The sequence below is a fragment of the Thunnus thynnus genome, chromosome 9 (genome assembly GCF_963924715.1).
Source record: "Thunnus thynnus chromosome 9, fThuThy2.1, whole genome shotgun sequence".
In the NCBI taxonomy this organism is placed as follows: domain Eukaryota; kingdom Metazoa; phylum Chordata; class Actinopteri; order Scombriformes; family Scombridae; genus Thunnus; species Thunnus thynnus.
The window spans coordinates 13,448,346-13,471,085 of NC_089525.1; the positions used below are offsets into that span (position 1 = coordinate 13,448,346).

At 40.8% G+C, this 22,740-nt stretch overlaps 1 long non-coding RNA gene across 1 annotated transcript; it reads left to right on the plus strand.

The window, feature by feature from the left end:
• The first annotated feature begins 6,193 nt into the window (after window positions 1–6,193).
• On the plus strand, window positions 6,194–8,308 carry LOC137188748 (uncharacterized). The gene is made up of 2 exons (XR_010929507.1): window positions 6,194–7,670; window positions 7,804–8,308. It is a non-coding gene; the product is annotated as an uncharacterized lncRNA (long non-coding RNA).
• The last annotated feature ends 14,432 nt before the right edge of the window (window positions 8,309–22,740 follow it).

Below are 22,740 nucleotides of genomic sequence, written 5' to 3' on the forward strand. Positions count from 1 at the left end.
TCCATGCAATGGCACTGGACAGCTCATCTCTCTCAGCCACAGGCACCTCTGAATAAGCACATCCACCATGGGCCAATCTCTGAACTGCACTTTGGGACTGCTACTGCCCCTGTCATTGACACAGAAGAGGAAAAGCTCTATAACCATTTTAGAGTCATGTAATGAGGCTTGAGAGTATTAGTGGAGGGTTGAAGGGAGAGATCTTCCATGGGCAGAGGTTGTAAACTGACCTTTTCCTTTTTCTGCAGGGGCAGCCACAAAAATTCTCAAAGCTGCAATGGCAACATCAGATCTTTAGTAATATGACAGCGCTATGTAACATTTTCAGTGTTCATTTTCACTTATATCCTCTGTATGAACTTCTCACAGCTCCAACATGTTTTTCATCAGTGTGCAACTGTTCAGTCTAATTATGCAGCAAATCACAGTTTCCCTCTCTGTCACCAGGCTTCTACCCCAACTTCCACCCTGCTTGGCTTGGTGTAGCACCACACATACACCTATGGGCTCCTCTTGCACTCCTGCTAAGCACCCTCTCTGCAAACTCCTTTATGGCATTTCTTCAACATAAGCACTCTCAGCTACCCTGCCACACCATGAAATATAGCCTTTAGACTTTAATTGAAAAACTGGCCAAATGTGGAGTGTGGGATGAATATATGAATTACAAATGAATCACTGAGGAAAAGCAAAGCCAAATGGTCACCCCCTAAAATGGCAGAAGCCCACAGGATATGGCACTCACATAAATTATATGAAATGCCACGGACTTTCAGTCTCTCTGTCTGTCTCTCTTTTCCCCTCTCCTCCGACCTCCCTGCTGTACCCTCTCTATTCCCACTGACATTCCCCAGACATCTGATGGATATCGGACCATGTCCTCCAGGAGACATGTTCCATTATCATGCTGCCACAGTGCTCATCCACATCTCCCCTCTAATCAATGGCCATGCAGAACAGCAGCGCAGCAGGCTCACACAAACAAGACAAACACCAAAACCCTCAGTAAATAATCAAACCAATAGGTGAACATGGATAAGAATTAAATGAGCTGAGTGATCTACATCGCTGACCACACATAGCTGATTCTTTCACATCTGTGCAGATCAATAGAGATGGAAATCCAGCAGAGCAGCCCCAGCTGTGCTGCCTCTTACCTGCGTGTCTCTGTGGTGGTCCTTCTCTCTGTGGCTGTGGTTGATGAAGACCCTCGGTCTACACAGCCATGCCCTCCTATATGGGCATGCATCTGTGGGGCAGATCAGAGGTCTGCTGTGTAGCTGTCAGGCTGGAGAAGAGAAGGGATCAAGGATCAGACAGTCCTCCCGACTGGCAGCCCCTTCTAGCGCATCTCCTTGTGTCTCCCGCTCTCCCGGGTCATTCCAGCCAGCCCCTCAGCAACCGCAGAGCCAGGGAGCGAGCGTTCAGGGGGGGATGGGAGGTGCTTAGAGGACTGAAGCGGACATGGAACGGCGAGCAGAGCACCTCCTCCTCCTACATGTCTGACTGTAGCCAGTGGACATACTATAGCTGGAGTCTCCGTCCACCCCTCGTTTTCCCCCTACGCGCGCGTCTGTGTGTTTTTGTGTGTTTGCGCGTCAGTGCTGGCTCCACTCTGCGCTGTGTGTGTGTGTGTATGTGTGTGTGTGTGAAAACAGTCTCTTACCTCACTGTTAATACTGCCTGCAGCCGGTGGCTCTGAGATGCTGAGGCAGTGTGAAAGAGAGAGAGAAAGAGCAGGAGTGTGAGCGCAGAGGTAAAGAGAGATAGGGAGAGAGGAGTGTGTGTGTGTGTGTGTATGTGTGTGTGGAAGCGGGGGAGGGAGAATGGCAAGGGAGAATATAGGAAAGGCTTTTTTCCTCTTTCTCCATCTATCTGTATCAATCAATCAGGGATACATGGCAAGAGCTGAGTTAATGAGTCATCCATATCCATACGCATGTCTGCTGTCTGTGTGTGTGTGTAACACAGAAAGATAGAAACAAACAGAGCGAGATGTATGCAAGCAGAGCACACAATAACTATTCGTGTTTTGCATATTTTGTATGTTTACAGTGTGCAAATACATTCCTGTGAGTCATTTGTATACTAATGAGCATGTGTGAAATAAATAACTGAGAACTTCATAGCCTGCTCGGTGCTCACATATACACAGCCAAACATACACAGAAGAGAAGCACACCTAAATAGCAGTTGAAGATCCCCTACAGCTATCAGTATATCAACAGACCTGAGAACCTACACCCTTAGCAGGCTACCTGCCTCCCTGAATGCCCAGGGGAATGATATATCACACCTCAACACTGCAGAGGATCCTCCAGTGAGGAGAGGAGAGGAGAGGAGGAGAATAAATATAAAAGTCCCTGCAGTGAGACATCCCTCCAAAAAGAACTGAAAGGAAGGTGGGTCATTTGATTAGAGAGAGAATCAGAAAAGGAAAGGAAAGACAACTAGAAAGACAAGAGGTGAAATGTTGAGGCTCGGTTTCACTGACAACGTACTCTGTTTTGTTCTCTGAGCATGCTGTCTGTTCTGCTTTGACTGCCTCAAGAATTAAAGGGAGAGGCAGAAAAGGATAAAATGGAGAAGAATGAAGATCAGGAGATAGGAAGAAAGGCTTTTGAAATTGACGGAGAGAGAAATAGAGAGAGAGACAGAGAGAAAAGGAAACAGGCACTAAGACTTCTTCTCATCTGATAAAAAAGCAGGGATATTTAAAAAGCACAGGAGGAGCATACTTAACAAGCTCTTCATCTTTCTTTCTTGCAAAGATAAAGAAAGATAGATGTTTTCTTTATCTTTGCATCCTAGTTAGTTATACTTCTTCAGCAGAATCCATCTCTTCTCCTCTCTATGTCTGGCTTTCAATTAAGTGAGCCTTCAGTTCAGTTTGAAACCAGGGTTCATGTAGAACCAGCACTGAAAAACAGCGGTTACCCTGTCAACGTGACAAAAAAGGCAATTGACAGTCTCCCAGCATCTCTGTGAAGTGAAAATGTCTAGACAGACAGACAGACAGATATACTCTTTAAGCAGTGGAAAGAAGACTCCTTGCAGGATCTTCGGGCCTGCAGACACCTGCACTCGGAGCATTATGTGACTGGACTAACAGGACAGACTATATAGGTTGTAACTCCAATACAGTGCAACACTCCACACCAACTTTCCATCTATGCTCTCTTGACAATCCACAGCCTTCTGTGCTACAGAAACATATACTCCCCAAGAAATGGTGAATTTGGTGAATTTAGTACCTGCTAAGTCAAATTATGGAAACAACATGTAACATCTTGGATGGGAGGAAATGATTAACAATAGTTTAAACTTAATTCACATTATGCCCATGTAATTCATCCCACAGTAGAGCTTAGTGTAGCCTTACTGAATGCAGACCTGATCCTTCAGGGGAAACAGGTCTGTACTGAACTGGGGTCTGTTTTCAAAAGCAATTCCTGATGCTTGACTGTGTTAATCTAACTCTGTAATCTGCTGCTAAATCAGGCTTTAGCAATGAGCTGAGGCAACCTCATGGAGAAGAATCAGCCTCATGGAGTGTGTGTGGGGGTAATTATGCATGAGGAAGACGGTTAGTACTGTGTTGGATGTTGGCAGAGGACTAACAGATGGTAATTCTCTCTTGCTCGTGCACTCCTGGTAGACCTCTGGATTAGAAATGCACTGGTACCTACATTTCACTCACACATATCACCTTCTTTCACACATACAGATGTATTACAGCAGTCAGAAAGGTCTACTATACAAATCCAGTCACATGAAGCAGGATCATGCAACTTATAGAGTGCAACTAGTCACTTTATTAATTAAATAATTAAACAATTGTGACAAATAATTAATTGTAGTTATAAACCATTAACTTATGCTTTATAGAGGATGTTATGAGCTATTAAAAAGAACAACCTTTGGGGTGCAGGTTGTGAAAAACTCCTTTTGGTGTTTAGCTTCCTCCAAAAGATACCAATGGGTTTAAGCCACCAAGTCTTCAGTTAGGAATGTTAATAAAGTCATAATAAAGGCTCATGGGTTTATTATTATTGCTTATTAAGTTAATAATAAAAGATCCTTTCAGTAATCATAATCTGCTGTTAATACGTTTGTGAAGTTGATTAATAGAACCCAAGTGCAGAGAAGACATCACAGGCATGATTTTAGAAAACATTATAGTTCATCTTACATTATAAAAAAACATTATATACTATAGGTCTTTGCTGAAGCCAATACAAAACAAGAGAAGCTACTGCCAGCATGATAGTTTGGCACAGGTGTCTCAGCAACCAGGATCAGGAACAACGAAGTATACTGTATTGGCCTGAATATGAGACAATATTCTTTTTCCGGAATATAAGTCTGCAAAAGTATAGGGGTAGTATTATATCTAAGGACCAGAGAATTACATATTCACAACACACTGATTATCAGGTGTGATACCGGCTCCTGCAGAGAGTGTTGCACTGGGTTGTTTGTACCGTTAATGTTGGCAGGCTTTCTTCAAGTCCCTTCATATTGTGTGTAAAAGAGTTAGTCAGCCATGAAAGTGTTTAGGATGCATCTCCTGGTGACCAAATTATCTGTCAAGCAGCCTAGAATTACCAATGTCACAAATACATCAAGATGCAGTGCTCAAAATGATAAAAAGTCTGAAATATGCTAATTGCCAGAGAAAATAATTGTGGCTGCTTCCAAGAGTCTGATAAGGAAGAGTGTGTGTGTATGTGACTGATAAACACTAGCTACACTTGAAAACATATTTGGACAAGTACACAGATGTGGAATTTATATTATGACCTTAGGAAAACCTTTCCAAGAGGACTAGTCTGAAGTGTTTGTTATCTTCAAAAGGTCTTTTTCCAAAAACAGGTGTTGGAAAAGGGGATTGGGGGGGGGGTCACCTTATTTCATTTATGCTATAGTAAGCTTTACAGGTGAGGTAAATGATGAGGCTTATCAGTCAAGACAAACTAATGGTCATTGGTCCCTGCAAGCGGGATTCCAACCCACTGACCAAAATGTTAGCAGATTGAATAAAAAGCAAGGGGGAAAGTGCTACTTGGATCTCACAGTGATGAAACACAAAGCATGTGCTCATGATGCATGGGTAGGCAAAATACTGTCCACAGTTAAGTGGCCACAATATTAATTACTTATGGACATTGTTAATAAATGGATTTTGGTCCAAATGCCTAAAACCATTTCCTAGAAGATAAGTAGCCAAAGTGGAGGGGTCTACCTGCTAAATTAAAGAGCTAGCTAAAAAGACAAAGCAAGTGTGTTGCTGGAAGAGGATAAATACCATACAGAGAGATTATTCACAACTTGGCAACCAAAATGTTGTTCTCATTAATGGTGCATTACTGATCTATTAAGCATAAGCAAACTATTTATTAACCATTAGAATGCAGGAGTTTTGAGCGTCATACAGCCCCTGCAAAATGACTAATTTCACTATTAGAACCATTCGGTCCAATCACATAAGAGCTGCACGATTTATTTACTTTATCCCCATTCAAGTTAGCAGAGAGCTAACCGGAAGTTAGCTGGCTCAGCCGGTGGAAGTCTCTGGTGCACATGCTCTGGCCATAGTGCATGCACAGTATGCATTCATCCAGCCAGTGCGAGAATGTCAAACCCAACACCAGATTAAGAACTCCAGTATACTGTGAAATATAGAAAGATTTATCTGGCGGTGATAGGCTTAATCAGCATTGTGTGGACATATTTGGCAAGGGCTTGAATATAACGGACATTCATTTATATGTAAAAGTTCCGCACTGCAGGTTTAAGTCCAACTGAAATTAAATTGCCTTTTTTTGTCTACTACAGCACACATATCTTCGCTGTAAAACCCTTGTCCTGTGTTCTCCTTTGAGAAAAATAATCTGAAACCAAAAGGGAGAAATTTATATTTGAAATTGTTTTGATTTCTGTTTTACATTATTTTGATTAAATGCTGTTCCGCTATTCGCTTACATAAGCTGGAGATCTTATTTTGATACAGCAAATCAAATCTTGCATAAAGCGATAATGATAAGTTCTATCATAGGCAGAGAAGACAGTCACACTGAGCCTGTTAGCAGCCGGCTACACAACACAAGAGCCAAGAGACTCTGAACAACAACCCACATTAGCTTTTCTGCTAAAGTCTCCTTCTTATTTAACTTATAAACATGAACACACGTCTTGTCCTGCACCTTAGCTTGCCACCAAACAAACATTCACTGGAGAAAAGTGCACCTCTAACGTCAGTTAGTAGCTTGATAGCTAATTAGCTGCTCAGTTGCAACACATTAAACCGCATGTAAACAAATGTCATTTTGGACCCATTAGATGCTGATTTGGTCATTGCTTTTCAAAATTCCTGTTAGTAACACACTGTCTGTCCATGACTTTTAACAGCAGTTTGTTTATTTTATCTTGGTTCTGTACAGTGTAGCCTTAGCCTGCAACCTAATCGAACAAGCCTCCTGCCCAGCCATCTGAGACAAAAGGGAGCATTTTCAATCTATTTCAAATACCTTTTTTCTTCATTCAAATTATACAAAATCAGCAATACATTTAAAAAAACATGTTGACATTATTTTGACTGCAAAGAAAGATGATTAAATGTGATTTCAGTTAGACTTTAAATCGTTTCAGAGGATTCCCTATTATGAAGTGGCATTGTTACTTCTCATATGCTAGATTAAAAAGCGTGCAAATGATGAACACATACATTTTGGATTTTTAATTTGCATCCAATAAATCTAATTAACCAGGACGGGGCTGCCATTACTGTCAGATCACAGACTCTGTTCAGTGTCACTCTTGCTAACACTCACTAATACACACAGGTGCACACAGATACATACAGACAGCTGAAATCCTAACAAATCCAAAGTTCTGTTAGCGGTGACCTTGCCCGAGAGGCTCTAACAGCAGCTTGCATGGGGAAGGTGCTGATTGTGATCATAAGACTTGAAAGTCTTTGATCTCTACAGCATGGAGGCTTAACAGTCAATTAACCCTTTTTCCTCTCTGATCCCTGTGGTTTACAATGCTGTGTAACCCATGTATACACAGCATACACACAGACGCTCTACTGCAAGATAATGACTCCATTACCTTCAGCAGTCAAATTTGCATTGCAGATTTACTGTATGTACACACGTCAGTCTTCCTCATCCTCCTCATCATTTTCAGGGGTCACACAGCACTGAATTTCATGAGTGGCTGAGCAATGAAAACAGAATGAGAAATTAGACAGTTAATATCCACATTGACCTCAGGCTGACCTGACATGACACCCAGCTATACTGCCTAATGACATATTGACTGACTGTTTTGATTATATTGAAGACAAAAGCCTGAAGTTAAAACATACAGGCTAAAGACCATAAAAAAGAAAAAGAAAAAACAACTCAGTCATCTTTTTTCCATTCTGGTAGATTTAAAATGATTTAAAAGATCATAGCCTAGCCCTTGTGTTTTCCTGGTGTTTTTCCTCTCAGTCTGTCTGTGTGTGTGGTGTAGGCGTGTTTGTTCTCTGGCTCTCTCTCCCTCCACACCTGCTGCTTAGTATGGAATCAGCTCACCTGCCTGTCATCAAGCCATCATCACTCCACTACAAGGAGATTGCACAGACAGCCAGTCCCTGCCGAATTGCCATGCCATTCACGGTTTGTCTTCCTGTTTGTTTTCCTGTCTGCTTTGCCTGCAAAATAGTTTATTTGCCTTCCTGCCTAGTCTGCTAGCTAGTTAGTTTGGTTGCCTGCCTGCAGCTTGCCTTACACCTGTTCTCTCTGTCTCCAGGAATACCTGCCTGCTTGCCCGCCAAGTCAGCTCTCATCCTAGAAATTGGACATTTCTCAGATTCTTCCCCCTCACCTCAGCCCTAACATCAGCCAGCCTCCATCTCACCATCTGTACCTGCTCAAGCAAATGAAGACTTATTCACTTATTTCACCATTACCTACTAGTACAGTGTTTGCATTTGGGTTCACCTGCTCAATCCCACATGACAAGAGAAAGCATTTGTGGAAGAAATCTTATGCATGAAAGGCTTGCTGATATACAGTTCTTATATACAGTAATATAATTCTGCGCTTCAAAAAGCCTATTTAGTTTCCTCTCATTTCCAAGGGAAATTTTGCACTTTATTAAATGGCAACCTCTCACTCTTGAGATCATTCACATGTGTGATGGGAGCTGCCATGAGTAGTTAGTACCTGTAGTAACAGACCAATTCATTAATAATTGTTTTGAAGTTGACATTTTCACTGCAAAAGGTCCAATTAAATAAATCAGTGTACTTTTGTCTCAATCGATTTCTTACTCTCAAACAAAAAACAGGGCTTTCTTTAAAAATGGTTTTGTCAGTCTGTTTGAAAAAAATGGATATCAAAGCATTTTCTGACACAAAATAGAATTTATAGAAAAAGGCCTGAAATTCTGTTTTTTTATATTTGCAAGTTTAATTTTTCTTGATATGGAACCTCCTATCTAGATTAATGTTAACCCTAACCCTTCAATGTTACTAACAACAGCTACAACATTGGCAGTTTAGTTATTCAAAGGCTATGTTCAGTCTATAAATAAGCACAGAATTAGTGCAAGACAACAGTGGTCTGCCTACAATATGCAGGGTAATCTCCTGACTGTTTTATCAAACTTAATAGCCTATCCACGCACATGTAAATTCTCAAAATCTAAACTTTTCATTGGCTGCAAAATGATTGCACATCCTCTGTTTATCAAGTCCACTATTCTGTCAGCAGTAGCTTAATCCTGTGGCCAAATGAATAATCAAAGCTAGCATAGCACCTGGGCCTACAACAGCACATCTCGAGGGCTCTACCTACCTATTATAAAAGTTGTTGGTGGCGTGTTGTTGGCTTAAAATTCCATAGGAGAGTTATTATTACACTATTACACTAATAGAAGTGTGGAATAGGTCTGGCTATGCACAGTCTGTTATTGATTATTTGGTTGAAAATATGCCTACTGACAAAAAGCTGCAAACAATAATTTTCCGGTCACAAGAAATAGAAACCTTGTAGCCTACATATTAACAGCACATAGGCTATGGTTTTGGAAATATTAACTGAATATGATAAATGTCCTCATATGGACACAGATGCTACTGACAGCCAATAGTTGCCCACAATAGTCTAATCGCCCTATGATCATAGTTACTTTAATCTCATCAGACAGATCTGCCAAAATGGAAAGGTCCAACCATTAAAAATATCAATCCCTGACCACAAAATAAGTAATTTGGCTATAATGTATGCTAGGTTTTTTTAATCACTGTTATGTTGGGGTGGCAAGTAAGGAGTGTAGAAGTGAGAGCTTGGGACCACATGTCTTGTGTTTGACTCGGTAACCTTCAGCATTCTGTGAACCTGTTTGACAAGGGCTTGAATGCAACGGACACTCATTTATTTATTCATATAAAGGTCTGCATTGCAGGTTTAACTACACACTTCTTATTTGGGTTTTATTATCCAATCAGTGATGTAAAGTAGAGATTTTATAGAAACAAAATAATCACACTTGAGTAACAAACTTGATACTGGTTCACTGTGTGTATGGGGGGGGGGGGGGGGGGGGGGGGGGCATTAAGCTAGGGGCACGCAGTGCACCCCTCGGTGCCGACACGAATTTTCTTACCCCAACCTGCTGCTACTTTGGCTAAAAATCATAGCTGAAAATACTTACATAAATTCTTCACCTTTTGATAACAACTATCATTTAAAATTGCCCCAATTTCGCATTTTGTAGTAATGGAAACTGGATGTTTCACTCACTAAATGAAAATCCATAATAAGGAAACAAAATTACACAAAATTACATTCTCAGGACAAAATTAAATTGTAAAAGGCTCTATTTCCATTTTTAAAACATTGTTACAAACATTGACAATTAAAAAAAGCCCGTTTTTCATTTTCCAATTTTCATTTCAGAATAGGAAATCAGAATAAAGGCCTGTGAAGGTACACAGATTTAAATAGATACAGAAAAGTAGTAAAATGTAATGAATTTATTTATTTATTATTTATTTTTCTCTTGGATCAAAGGCATAAATATGCATATAGAAACTTGGTTCATGTCCTGAATGCCAAAAAGAGACAAACTTAATAATCAGATGGTCATGATGACAAAGCATGATGTTCACATCCGAGGTTTGTATGTGCTGGGGTCATACATATGTACGTTATTTCTCCTCACACTGATTATGATCATGTCTTCCCAGTTAATTTTCTGACAATATTGCTGTCTCATTTGTTGTAATTTTTCCAGTGCTCCTGTGTTCAATTCAGTTTTGTTCAGTTAAATTCAAATTAATTCATTATTGTATAATTTGGTGAGTGAAATTTGGTTGGCAGCCAGAATTCACAATAACAACATTACACATTATAAGCATATCAAAGCATGTAACTCCTGACCACAACAAAGAGTCAAACAACAAGGCTCAACAACAGAGGGAACAACCTGGAAAGCTGTGAATGTTATTGGCCTTCCTCACCGCATGCATCTACAGTATGTGATTTCTGTAGTCCACACCTGTAATCTTAAAGCGAATTTTCACCAGGCTACACAGTGTGCTTTTATTTTTTATGTTGAAAGCACAAAAATGGGGTGCAAAGAAAAAAATAATAATTTGTGTTGTGTTGGAGCACGGTGCTTCCCAGCAGGTTCAATCCAAGCCTTCACAATCCCAGCAAGACAAAAAGGACAATCATGCAGTGATGTGTGTGTGAGTGTGTGTTTGTGTGTCTGTGTGTTTCTGTTTTAGGCTAAACCAATTGTGCTGTACTAAAATGATAAAAGCATATGGCTAAGGGCATTGCCCTTTGAAAAACAGGAGCGTCGATCCATGCTGTCCACATTAACAGACAATACAAGATAGTTCTTACAGCTCTTTGTCCTGGCATATCAAGGACTTAGCTGTTATTATCATGGGAATGAGTCTAAAAATAGCCTCTGGGACTCCAACCAGTCAAAGAGCAGCACATTAGACAGAGAGACACAGAGCAGGCATGTTAGTGCAGAACCTTGAGCTCCTGGGATTTTGGGTCCCAGATCAATTTGAGGCTCTTTTTGAACCTACACAAAACAATCTTGCACCCCCTCCCTTTTGTGAGAACAACAAGAGGTCTGCTTATTACTGATTAAAATTTGCACTCTTGCAGAGCTGAATTCTGTACACTGAAGCATGATAAATGCTGGCTAAACTTTCTGTCAGATGTCATATGAGCTGTAGGAGTCTGAAGAAATACCTGCAGAGGCCTGTGTAACAGCACAGTATGATAGACTGCATAGGGTGTGACCCCCTAAAATGTCTCCTATTGGATAATGTGATAAAGACTGTCACATCCTGCCAGGACTTTCTGTTGTGTTTGGATTCTTTGTATTTTTGTTCTTTTGGGTTTTCTGTGTCACACTTATATTGCATGGTTATTTGGTTGAGCTTGTTTATGTTATTTGACTTTGGGAGACTTTCTTGCATTTTTGGTTGGATTGTGTTGTGTGTTCTGGGATTTGGTTTTCTCTGTGTGTTTCCCCTTGTGTGTTCCTTCACTCCTCATGTGTTCATGTACTCGTCCTCTCACCTGTCCGGCATTACCCTTGTTAGCCCTGCCTTGCTCCTAGTGTCTTCCTCAGTCTATCAGCTCCCAGTCTACCCTTGTGTCGTGTCACTTGTTCCTTGTCTGATTATTTTAGTTCCTGTTGTATTTTGAAATGTTTTCTCCTTGTGTTTTGATACCTTTACTTCCTGTGTTTTCCCACCTCAGTTGAATGCCTCATGTGTTTCACCTGTGTCTTGTTTCACTCACCTGTGTTCAGATTGTAATCAGACCCTGTGTATTTAAGTCCTGTTCTCAGTTCAGTTTTTGTTGAGTCATCTGTGGTTAGTGTTCCTTGTTCCTGAGTATCAGTGTCTTTTGAGTTTCAATAAATATTTCTGCATCTGGTCCTGCTGTCTTCTGCATTTGGGTCCACCTGCTCCACTCACTTCATGACAAAGACAGATTGATAGCCTCCGGTTTTGTCATGAGCATGCAATTGAGGGTTTCCCATTTTACTATGTATTTCCACCTTTAAAACATCAGACTTAAAATAAAAACTACATTGAATTTAGTTGGGAGAGTGAAACAAAAGCAAACTACCTCACAAGCTCCAACAACACGAGCTAACACAAGCTTAACCAGAGAGCTAGCTACAATGGCCGCCTCCACAAACACCCACAGCAAGCCCCATGAGAATGGCACTAGTGCTATTACAATGGACCAACTAATGATGGAGCTGGAATTCAAGCTATACATCATAAATCCATCATTGACCATAACTAATATTTTTCTTTCTAATGGGCATGATCAAACAAGTGGAAAAGTTGACAGCATTCATAAAACCATCCTTTCCTTCCATTAAAGTGGCAAAAACACAAATCAGTGGATGCAAAACAATGTGACTTTACTACTAGACCACTGTGTTGAAATGTAGAGACACTTCGTAGGTCGCCATGGGATGGGCCCACAAATGTTATGGACCCAGGCTTAATCACATGACAGAGAGGATGACAATCGCTGTTATGCAATTCAGCTGACAGACTCGCATTTCAAAATCAAATTTAGGCTCAGGGGAACAGGGCATTGTTGTCTGTGGTTGGTGGAGGAGGGGGGGCTTGATTTGGAGGATGAGAACCAGTTTCTTAAACTGCATAAGCCTGCTGCTCCACTATATTTAGGCCCCAGAACCACTATGCTGGAACAATATTCCATTCTGAGAGAAGGGCTTGCAGCCAGGCCCAAAAGGGACACTAACCACTCCAAAGAGACCCCTCCTCCCAGTCCAGAGCCCTCCACTGACTGATATTCCACAACACTGACTCAGAGGTAGGGGAGTCATATGTTAGTGGACACGGGGCAGGAAAAACACACCGAAGCCTGCCCACCCATAATGTCATCTATTACTCCGTCTTCTACTCCCCCTCCTCCGGCTTCCTCTCCTCCTCATCCCACTTCCTATCCCCCTCTCCCTCCTCTCCCTGTGACTTAACTGGGGAACGAGATGACGCTAGATCTCCTGGAGGACATCCATCTCCTCCCCCTCTCTCCCCCTCTCCCCCCATGCAGTGGGCAGGTAGATGATAACTTTGGAGGGCCTCTGGCTGCTGGCTGAAACATCATGATAGTACAGGCGGAGGTCCACGAGAGGCCACAACAGAGCAGGTCTTTAACTTCAATCCCAACTACACAGACTAACACTGACAAACCCACGTCGCTCTCGACTATGCCCAGGTTGGGTCTACAACAGGTGGTGGTCCTAGCCTGTTTCCCAGCCAAAGCAACGGAAATTGCCACTACTACAAAGGACAGTGGCAGAGGTTACCATGATGGGTGGGTTAAATAAGGTCGACAAGATGGTTGACCATAAAGTCCAAATGACTTTAAATACTCAATCTGAACCCTCTACTTTTAATATATTCAAGGCTGGGAGCAGGCAAGGGGCAGCCAACCAGTGGGCCTGGGGGAGGGTGGACGGGACTGCTCTGGGAGCAATGTGTTCTCTTTTACCATAAAGCTAGGGCTTCCAGAAATTTGCAGGATTGGAGCTTTAAAGGTAATAAACCTGTGTTATTCTTGGGAGACTCGAACTTGAACAGGATTACACCACAACACAATTAGAACATACAAATAGATAGCTATCCAGGGGCCAACTTGTACCACTTCCTCAAAATATGTGAGAAAACACCCATACACACAGATACCAAGGTTCTGATTCTCTTGGTGTGCCTCAATAATTGAGACCAGGATCCACACAAGACGTCTATCAAACAACTATGTGCACTATACAAGACAGCTAGGACAATCTTTCCTAATGCAGACATAAATTTCTCATGCATTAACTTCTTACTTTCACTTCCAGAGGAACAACAGACTAACTTGAGAGAGATTAACGACCACATTTTCAATAACTTGCCAAATCTAATTACGCTCCACCACAGCAGGTTCCACACACAGCCGAACCAGATCCACTGGACACCTGAGACGGCCAAGCAGATGTTTGCCCACTGCAGCATTTTTTTCTAAAACCAACCAGGTACCTGGGGGAGAGAAACCACACCCCTGGACCCCTGCTGTGAATCATTCTCAGGCCCCAGACAGTGGGACAGACACCCCCTCACCCTCTCATGACGGGGAGGCAGATTGGGTTGTGGACCTCTCCCGGGACTCAGTGGATAATGTCTTAAATTTATCTAAATTATTTTAACCAACTGTGGCTCAGGTGTGTCTCTTGGAGAGGGTTCTTAGTTTTATTCCCTGACCCAACAGTTTTGATAGGGAGGAGCTTCAGAGAGACCTCCACCAATACCACAGATGACTGAAGATAATAGACTACTTTCAGGATGATGAATTTAATTATATTCCTTTTTATTTTTCCATCTAGCTGGGGACCAGAGTGGTCTCTACTCAGTAGGCCAATAAGGCAACTTATCAAAAGAGACAGAGAGATCCTGAGGCAGTATGAGGTGAGTCCGGACCATGCAGATAGTCTCACAAATGCAGAAAGATTTGCACTGCAACAATTAGAAAATAAATAATCCTAACATGATTATTAAACCTGCGGACAAGGGCTCTGAAATAGTCATCTTGGACAAACAGCAATATGCTCTGGAAGCCCACTGTTAATTGGAAAATGTCAAATACTACAAAAAAGTATCAGTAAGTATGAAAACACAGACTCAAACTAAAATTAGAAATATCATTCGATCTTTTCACAATAAAACATATATAACAACTAAGCAAAGAGACTATCTGTAGAGTCCTGATGATCTACAGCCCAGGAGATTTATTTGCTCCCCAAAATTCATAAAGAACCAGAAATATAGACGGTCCTCTTTGAGGTGCCTCCAGGTAGACCTAGTGTCTCTTACTGCAGCAGCACTACATATAACGTATCACAATATATAGATCACATCTTGGGCCCCCTCTTCATGAGACACCCTAGCTATATTAAAGACACCTATCATTTTCTGGAGATAATTTGGTCCATAGCAGTCCCCTCTCAGGCCTCACTGTTCACTATTGACATTGATGCCTTTACACTAATATTAATACATCTATGGGACTTCAGGCATTGAAGGCTGTCTTTCACAGATACCTGGATCCTGACAGACCAGATGAGGGGATTCTTCAGTTACTCAAATTATGTCTCACTAATGATGATGTCTTGTTTGATGATCAGTGGTTCCTACAGGTGGAGGGTCCTGCCATGGGCCACTGATATGCACCCTCCTATAGTAACCTGTACATGAGCAAGTGGGACCAACAGGTCTTGTCCAGGTGCCCCCTGAAACCATCATTTCATCTGAGATTTTTAGATGATATTATAGGTGTGTGGCCGCATGGCAGGGAATCATTTGAGAGTTTCATTGATATTCTTAATAACCATCACCCATCAATCAAAGACAAATACTCTATTGACCCGCATTATATCCAAAGTATACTTTAAACCCTCGGACACACATGCACTATTACATAAGGCCAGTTACCATCCAAGGCTTACATTTAAAGGCATAGTCAAATCTCAGATTATTCACTTCCATTGCATATGCACATTAGAGGAGGACCTACAGGAAGCCATCTCCACCCTATTCCATTATTTTAGAAAAAGGAAATATTCCAAGAGATTCCTCAGGAGGGTGAAGGCTGACACCCTGGCGGCCCTTGCTCCCACTCACTCATCCTTGGAGTCAACTGGGGGGACAGAACCTCCACATGGGGTGCACATGTGGGCTGATGGCTCAGTGCCGGCCCAGCCCAACCTCTCTCCCGGTGCGCAGTCGGGGCTCATTCCCCTAGTAACATCATTTTCCCACAGGTACATTAGGTTCCACCAGCTCATTAAGGAGAGCTTTCAGAGAGCACAGGACCAACATGAAATATTAGAAGGACATAAAGTCATCTCAGCTCTCAGAAAAAAGGTTAACATGAGGGACCTGTTGGTGAAAGTGACCTTTTCCAGGAAGGCTATTTGCTGTAATTCATGTAACATGCCCTATATAGGTGAGACTGGGAAACCATTACTAACCAGACTTAAACAACATCTAGGTCTAATTAGGAAAGACACAAAAGCAGTTAGCACAACATTTTAATCTACAAAGAGTACTAAATCTGACCATTGTGGGCTTGGAGTCGAACCCAGGCTGGACCAGCAGACAGAGTAAGAGGGCAGAGAGATCAAGGATTCAAAAGTTAGACACATGGGCCCCCAGCGGCCTGAATGAGGCCAACTACAATTAAATGGTCAAAGTAGGATTTATACAAGACTACAGTCACCTTTATTTACTTTATTTACAGGAAGCATCCACCTTGGCTCTATGTTTGTATTATTATCCTTGGTTAATGTTTATGAGATATAATTTATTGTAGTAGATTACCTTCTCATTATATGAATGTTTATATCGATTTTGACCATACTATAGCTAAAAAAAACCCCAACTTTCTTTGTCAATGCTTGTGCAATTGCTATTACATGCCCTATACGCCACTTAGCCACCGACCACAATTTTGAAAACAACCTAACCGAGGGAATCTGTGGTGGTTATGAGTTCAACAGGCACTAAAGTCCACATTTACTGGCCTTGTAATGGACTAAAGGTTTCAATTAAGCCTGAAAATGTATTTTTATTGACAACCAACTGTGCTATGCATTGTCTATTCTTCATTATTATCTGTAATTTACATCCTATGGTTAACACTTAAATTTTGGTTATGTTACTTGCTGAAAATGTAAAATTTGTTTTGTTGGTTGTAACCAATATTTTTTCCCCCCTTGAACTGTGCTTTGTGTTTCTATTCTTTTCTACTGTTTTATTTTCTTTAGTTTATTTTCTACTGTTGTCTTTCATTAATTTGATTGTTGAAAAGTAAACATATTTTAACAAATACTATTTTAAGTCATTTTTCATAATAAAGAAACTGTCATACCAGAAACACTTTTATGTTAAAGCTTGGCATTACATTTCCAGATGTCCTTTAACAAAAATTGGGATCTGAAAATGCAGGTATAATCAGATAGGGCTCATCTGTGACTTAAAGTTGTAGTCTTCAATCCTGGTGAAAGGTTGTTGATGCCTGAGCTTAACAGCCAGTCAAACACATCGCTCCCTTTCGTGCTAGTGGGGCAATGTTGCTGATTGGTTGGAACAGTGTACAGTTCAGTCCAAATCACTTTATGTCCCATTTACAGAGCCAGGACTGTGAACACTCAGAACACCTGAGTTTTTTCTGTTGTTGTTGTTGTTCTTTTTGCACACACACTGGACAGACAGTTAGAGGAGCATAAGGAGAATTTAGCTATATTTGAAAACATCTGGTATTGTGCAGTCAGTTGAGGATATGGTAATGGTGTATGAAATTACTGACTTGACTGACTGGATTAATGGCTACAGAGAATTAGACTTTAATGTGAAAGAATGGGTCTTCAAATTCTCATTTCTATACACCAAAACAAGCAAAATCAATCCAAACATTTAACCATCAAACACCTGACAAACAGGAACCACATATTCATGACATAGGTAGCAAAGGTCCCTAGTGTCAGTGTGTATATCATTTTGATCAATCAGCAACTGAAGCTCTGCTAGCTGCTGTTTGCTCAACGGACCCTCAAATTCAGGGACAACTATCACACCATTTACATCGTCTCCATAGTCAGCTGCCACATCCCAGTCAATGTCCGGTTCTTGAATATCCTGACAGTCGGGCAAAGAGTAAAATACCATGTTCAGGTCTGCCTTCAGTTTGGGGAGGAATGTCTGGTGGACTGCTAAAACATATTCTGTTAAGCAGGGGTTCTCAACCTTTTGTAACTTAAGGCCACTGTCAACTGTAATGACCAAAATAAGTATTCTGCTCACCCTCAGTGAGACACTCAGATTTGCTTCTGGGAAATAATGAGATCAAGTCGTGGTGGGATGGGTGAGACACTGACATGCAGAGTAGCGTTCAAAGTTGCTTTCGCTTTTTTCCTTGCCTTTGATTTTGCGAAAGTCACAATGGAAACCCCTGACTTATATAAACAGGTGATGGTGAAAGGCAACAGAAATTTGACTGCCCATTTTGACAGAGAGGGATATTGATTGGCAGCCAGTATCCAGAATGAAGCAAGGTCCACTTGTGTAAGCTGAAGCTTCAGGCTGCTGTCTGCTGATAGTTCCATCAGTTCATTTTCCAACAGTGGATAGAGCCATGTTCCATCACTAGGTTGTGCAGTGTGTTGTAATATGTCCTGACATCCTGCCACAAACGTTCAGTCCTATGGCTATAGAAATTAATATTCTTTCAACCTCTTCACAGAAACGTCAAGGACTTGGTAACATGACCAAATGTTAGTATGTTATGATTTTACACACAGTAGACCTCTTTATTAGCTTGGTTAAAAAAAAGTGTTCAACCTTTGATTATGGACACTTTTTCATGACATAAATCTTCCTCGATCAGTTCCACGGACAGTGAACATGTATCAGGCTATTACAACAATCTCCACTCCCTGATCACCTCTGACCCTGTAGTGCACACAGCTCACCAAAGAGTGTTAAAATCTGTCAGTGAAGTACAATACACAGAACTCTACATTCTCTGTCAAAGTTCGTCTGTGTGTATATATCTATACATGTGACACAAAGATGGAAAAAATAAAGATTGTTGTGTTCAGCATATATGCTCCAACCACTAGAGATAAGTACAAGCAGGTAATGTAATGGAGGGATAAGGCATGGACTGGGAGAGTAGAGGGAAGTATGAGAGTGTTGGTGTGAGTAAACATTTCAAATTATAAGCCCTGTGGGTATATGAGTTTATGCTGAAGTTCTTTCTGAAAATACAACAAACATCCATCATGTTTGTGTCTGTACATTGCAGCTTGTCTGTCGATGCGCAATTGTTTGATTGATATGAAAGTTTTCATAAATGTATACTTAATCTTTTTTGATATCTTACATGTACAATTGGATTAACTCTGGTCACTGCAAACATCAGGCAATTTGATTGATATTTTAATTTCACCTTAATGACCCTTCCTGCCATGTGGTAGGGGGGTATTGGGGTGATAACTCAGAATAACACCCTATACAATAACTTTTTCTCCCATGTCAACAGGTGCACACAATGAATTTTACAGCAAAATCTGGCTGACAAACCTCCTCCTGACAATCTGTACAACAGTACTGTTCTGATCAGTTTGTGGTTAGTGTCTATATGCCACAGTGAAAGTGAAAGGGGCCCCCTGACAGATTATGTTCTTCGCACAATGCAGCCCAATCCAGTCAGTCTGGAAAGAATCCTAAGTAAGTCCACTCAATACATTGATGCAGTCACTCTCCTCCACTGGACATGGATTCTACTGGGCTTCAGCCTCCCTTTGATCATCCAATAGCCTGCTGTGGGCATTTCATTTTCTATGTATGGGACTGCATCATCAAGCTCCTGGTCAGTAGCATTGTTGTAGCTCTGTCTGGCGGAGAGACTAATCTCCCTCATCCGTGTATTGACTATAATGGCTGAAACGTAAAGTAATTTTGCGATGCAGTCCACATACAGATTTATCTCCAAAAGCTCAAGCAATTTCTCTTTCTCTACCTGGAACACCCCATCTCTCCAGCTACAGTTTCAACAGTGTTGCTGGTAGCTTCAGCATATTCAATGTGGTCCATCATCAGCCTGAGGAACTCTCGCAAGACCTGCACAAATTCTGGGGGGACATTTACATGCGTTGGCAGTGCTTACCAGAGGTACAACTAGGAAGTCCAAGTCAAGAGGTGTTCTTGAAAGAACTGACTAATTTTGTGATCAGCCTGAAGATAATCTCATGTCTGAGAATGCCCTGTTGACATGGAAAAGAACATTAACATAAAACTTCTTAAGATTATATTGAAGACACATTCATGATCAGTTAAAAAAGCAAGGGGCTTGCATACTGACTAAAACAGGGACAGAACATTTCTTCTGTCTTTTTTAAGATGTGCAGTGTAGTTAAATTGTAGTAAGAGGGTTACATATGAGTGTCTCTCAATCGTTCTGCACCAGAGTGGGACGGGGTGAGGGCTGGAAAGTGGGGGGGCATGCCATGAAAAGTTTGGGAACCACTGCCTATACTTACTAATTGTTACTGTTTTGTACATGCAGCACAAACACAAGAAACTCAAATACAAGCCATAAAAGAAGAGCAGCCGTCTTAACGTTAGTCTTGATAACAAACTAGCTAACATTAGTTAATACCGACTAAAACGTGAGTTAGCTAGCTCGCTAGCCTAAAACTGGCCAGCAAGCCATTTTAGCATTAGGATGATTAACGTACCATTAGCGGGTTTCTCTCTAGTTACAGTTTATCAATATCTTTAGGCTACTTTAAATCAATCAACCCGTACAACCAACGTTACAAACAATATTCAAGGGAGGGCTTAGGGTGTGACAGCCAGCTAACATTAACGTTAGTTAATGTTTGGTCTATTACATGCAATCGGCTGAATGATAGGGAAAGCATAGTTAACATTAATTAACTAACATTAGCTATTTGCATGTTCCAACCAAATCTCAGAGTAAGTAAATCGTAGGGATGTGCAGAGAGCCCAGTATTTGTATTTGTATTTGTTGAGGCAGCAAAATTATTTGTATTTGTATTCGAATAACAGTGGAAAGAGGCTTAAAAGTCCTGTTTTTTTTATTACACTTTTAATTTTAGAGAATTAAAGTGTTACAATAAGTGTTCATGAATAAACTACCTTATGACGGAGGTCCCCATACCAGGTCCCAAGCTGGAGTCTCCCAGATCATAGATGACTGCACTGATTACTGAGCTAAAACTTTACTCATTACCTTATTGCAGACATACCTCTACCTATTTATACATCCATACCAGAGAGACAGCATACCGTATAACATGTAGGGAAGAACTTCAAAGGCGATTATTACTTTGCACTTTTCATTTATTGCCTATTTTTTACAGCCTTACTTTATGGAAAGGAGAAGGGGAACAACAGCTTGTGGAGAGTCCCTTGGGAGAACTTTGATTATGTCAGTAGCTCAGCTTTATCTCTGGGGAGGAAATGTGTGTCATGTAGCAGGTGGATGTGACTCCCCTCATTGAGACCTGCTGAGAGACATAACAGTGGAGCAGAGGAGAGAGACTGAGATAGCTATGTAACCGTCCTGCACGCTGGTATTTGACATGTTTTGGTTTTTTTTCTTCGCAAAAACAAATACATTTTAAAATATCTGTACGAAATTTGTAACCGCCGTGAAACAATCAGAAAATAAAATTTTTTTCCTCTCATTCAGCACCGTTCTCGCTACCACTGCTTCTCTCTCTCTTTCTCTCGTCTTTTTTTAAATGAGACGGGAAGCTGTCAGCAAAGCCTAACTTTACTTTTAATGTTATCAAACAAAGAGAAATGTCTTCCCCTCTTCCTAGTGATGTTTTTGTCTTCCCTCATGGCAAGGTTGGACAGCGTTGCAGGTTGTGTTTCTCCAAAAGTCGATTCTGGTTCAACTTTCTTGCTGCAGGTCGCTGCGGCCCCCATCCCTGCAGCCTAAATGCACAACCCATCTGCTTCGGGCTGGTTACCTGAAGCTAGTGCTGCATGCACAATGAAATTGTGGCAAGAAGAAGAAAGTCATTTTCTCTCAGTGAAAAACGTAGTCTCCTTGAAGCTTATAACAAACTGCCTAAAACGGGCCAACAAAATGCAGCAGAGAAACAACAAGCACCTGAAACAGCTGTACTGTATTTTGAAACAGTCAATAAAGCTGCCCATTTCATTACTTTATATTCATGTAATAAATATAAAAATGTCAAATAGATGGTAATCTGCATGAAAAAAAGAAAAAGAAAAAAATTGGTTAAAATAACCATCCGCTTATAGTGATCAATTTGACCCGGACGGGCCTGATCACTATAAGCGGTTTCCACTGTATAATTATCTTATTATCAGATGATAGTAAAAATGATTTTCTCAAGATCACAACTTAAATTAAGTATGTTATGTTTGGATAGATCAGAAATTGTGACTTTAAGTCCAAGTTCTTTTTCCAGATGCTTTTTGCCTTCATGAAAGGTTCATCATTAAACACACAATTAATACACAGTCTGGTTTCAGCTTCATATCTGTGACCTCAGCAGTCCTGTACGCAGCCATTGTTCCAAATGCTGTTTTATTCCTCTAATCTCAAGATCCTGACTTAATTATCTTGTTATCTCTAGATTAAAAATTAATGGTTTTTCAAGGTCACAACTTCAGTCTAATTGCTGTTTCCTTCATGGAAGCCAAGTGTAGAATACCTGATGGTGGAGTCACGCTGTAGACAGATTAAAGTGAAAATGACAGACAGTCACACAGAGAGATCATGACTGATCATCACATTAGATTTTACATTAATCTTTACATTAAGCATTTTTAACTGAGATAGCATCTACAATTAGTTACAAACTCAGTCATGATCTCAAGAAAAACATTTTGTTATACTATGATATTGGTATGATTAAATTGGGATCAGTTTTTGACCACTAAGGGTGCTGAAGAGCAGAGTTTTGAAAAGTGATGCGATGCTGTTTTTAATTGACTGAGTGGTAATGCATACCCACTTTTTTGCGACAGTAAACAGTGCAGGTTTCAAAACATAAAAAAAGGCTTTGCAAATAAGGTGAAAAATACATTCAATACATTCAACACTTTCGTTTGGC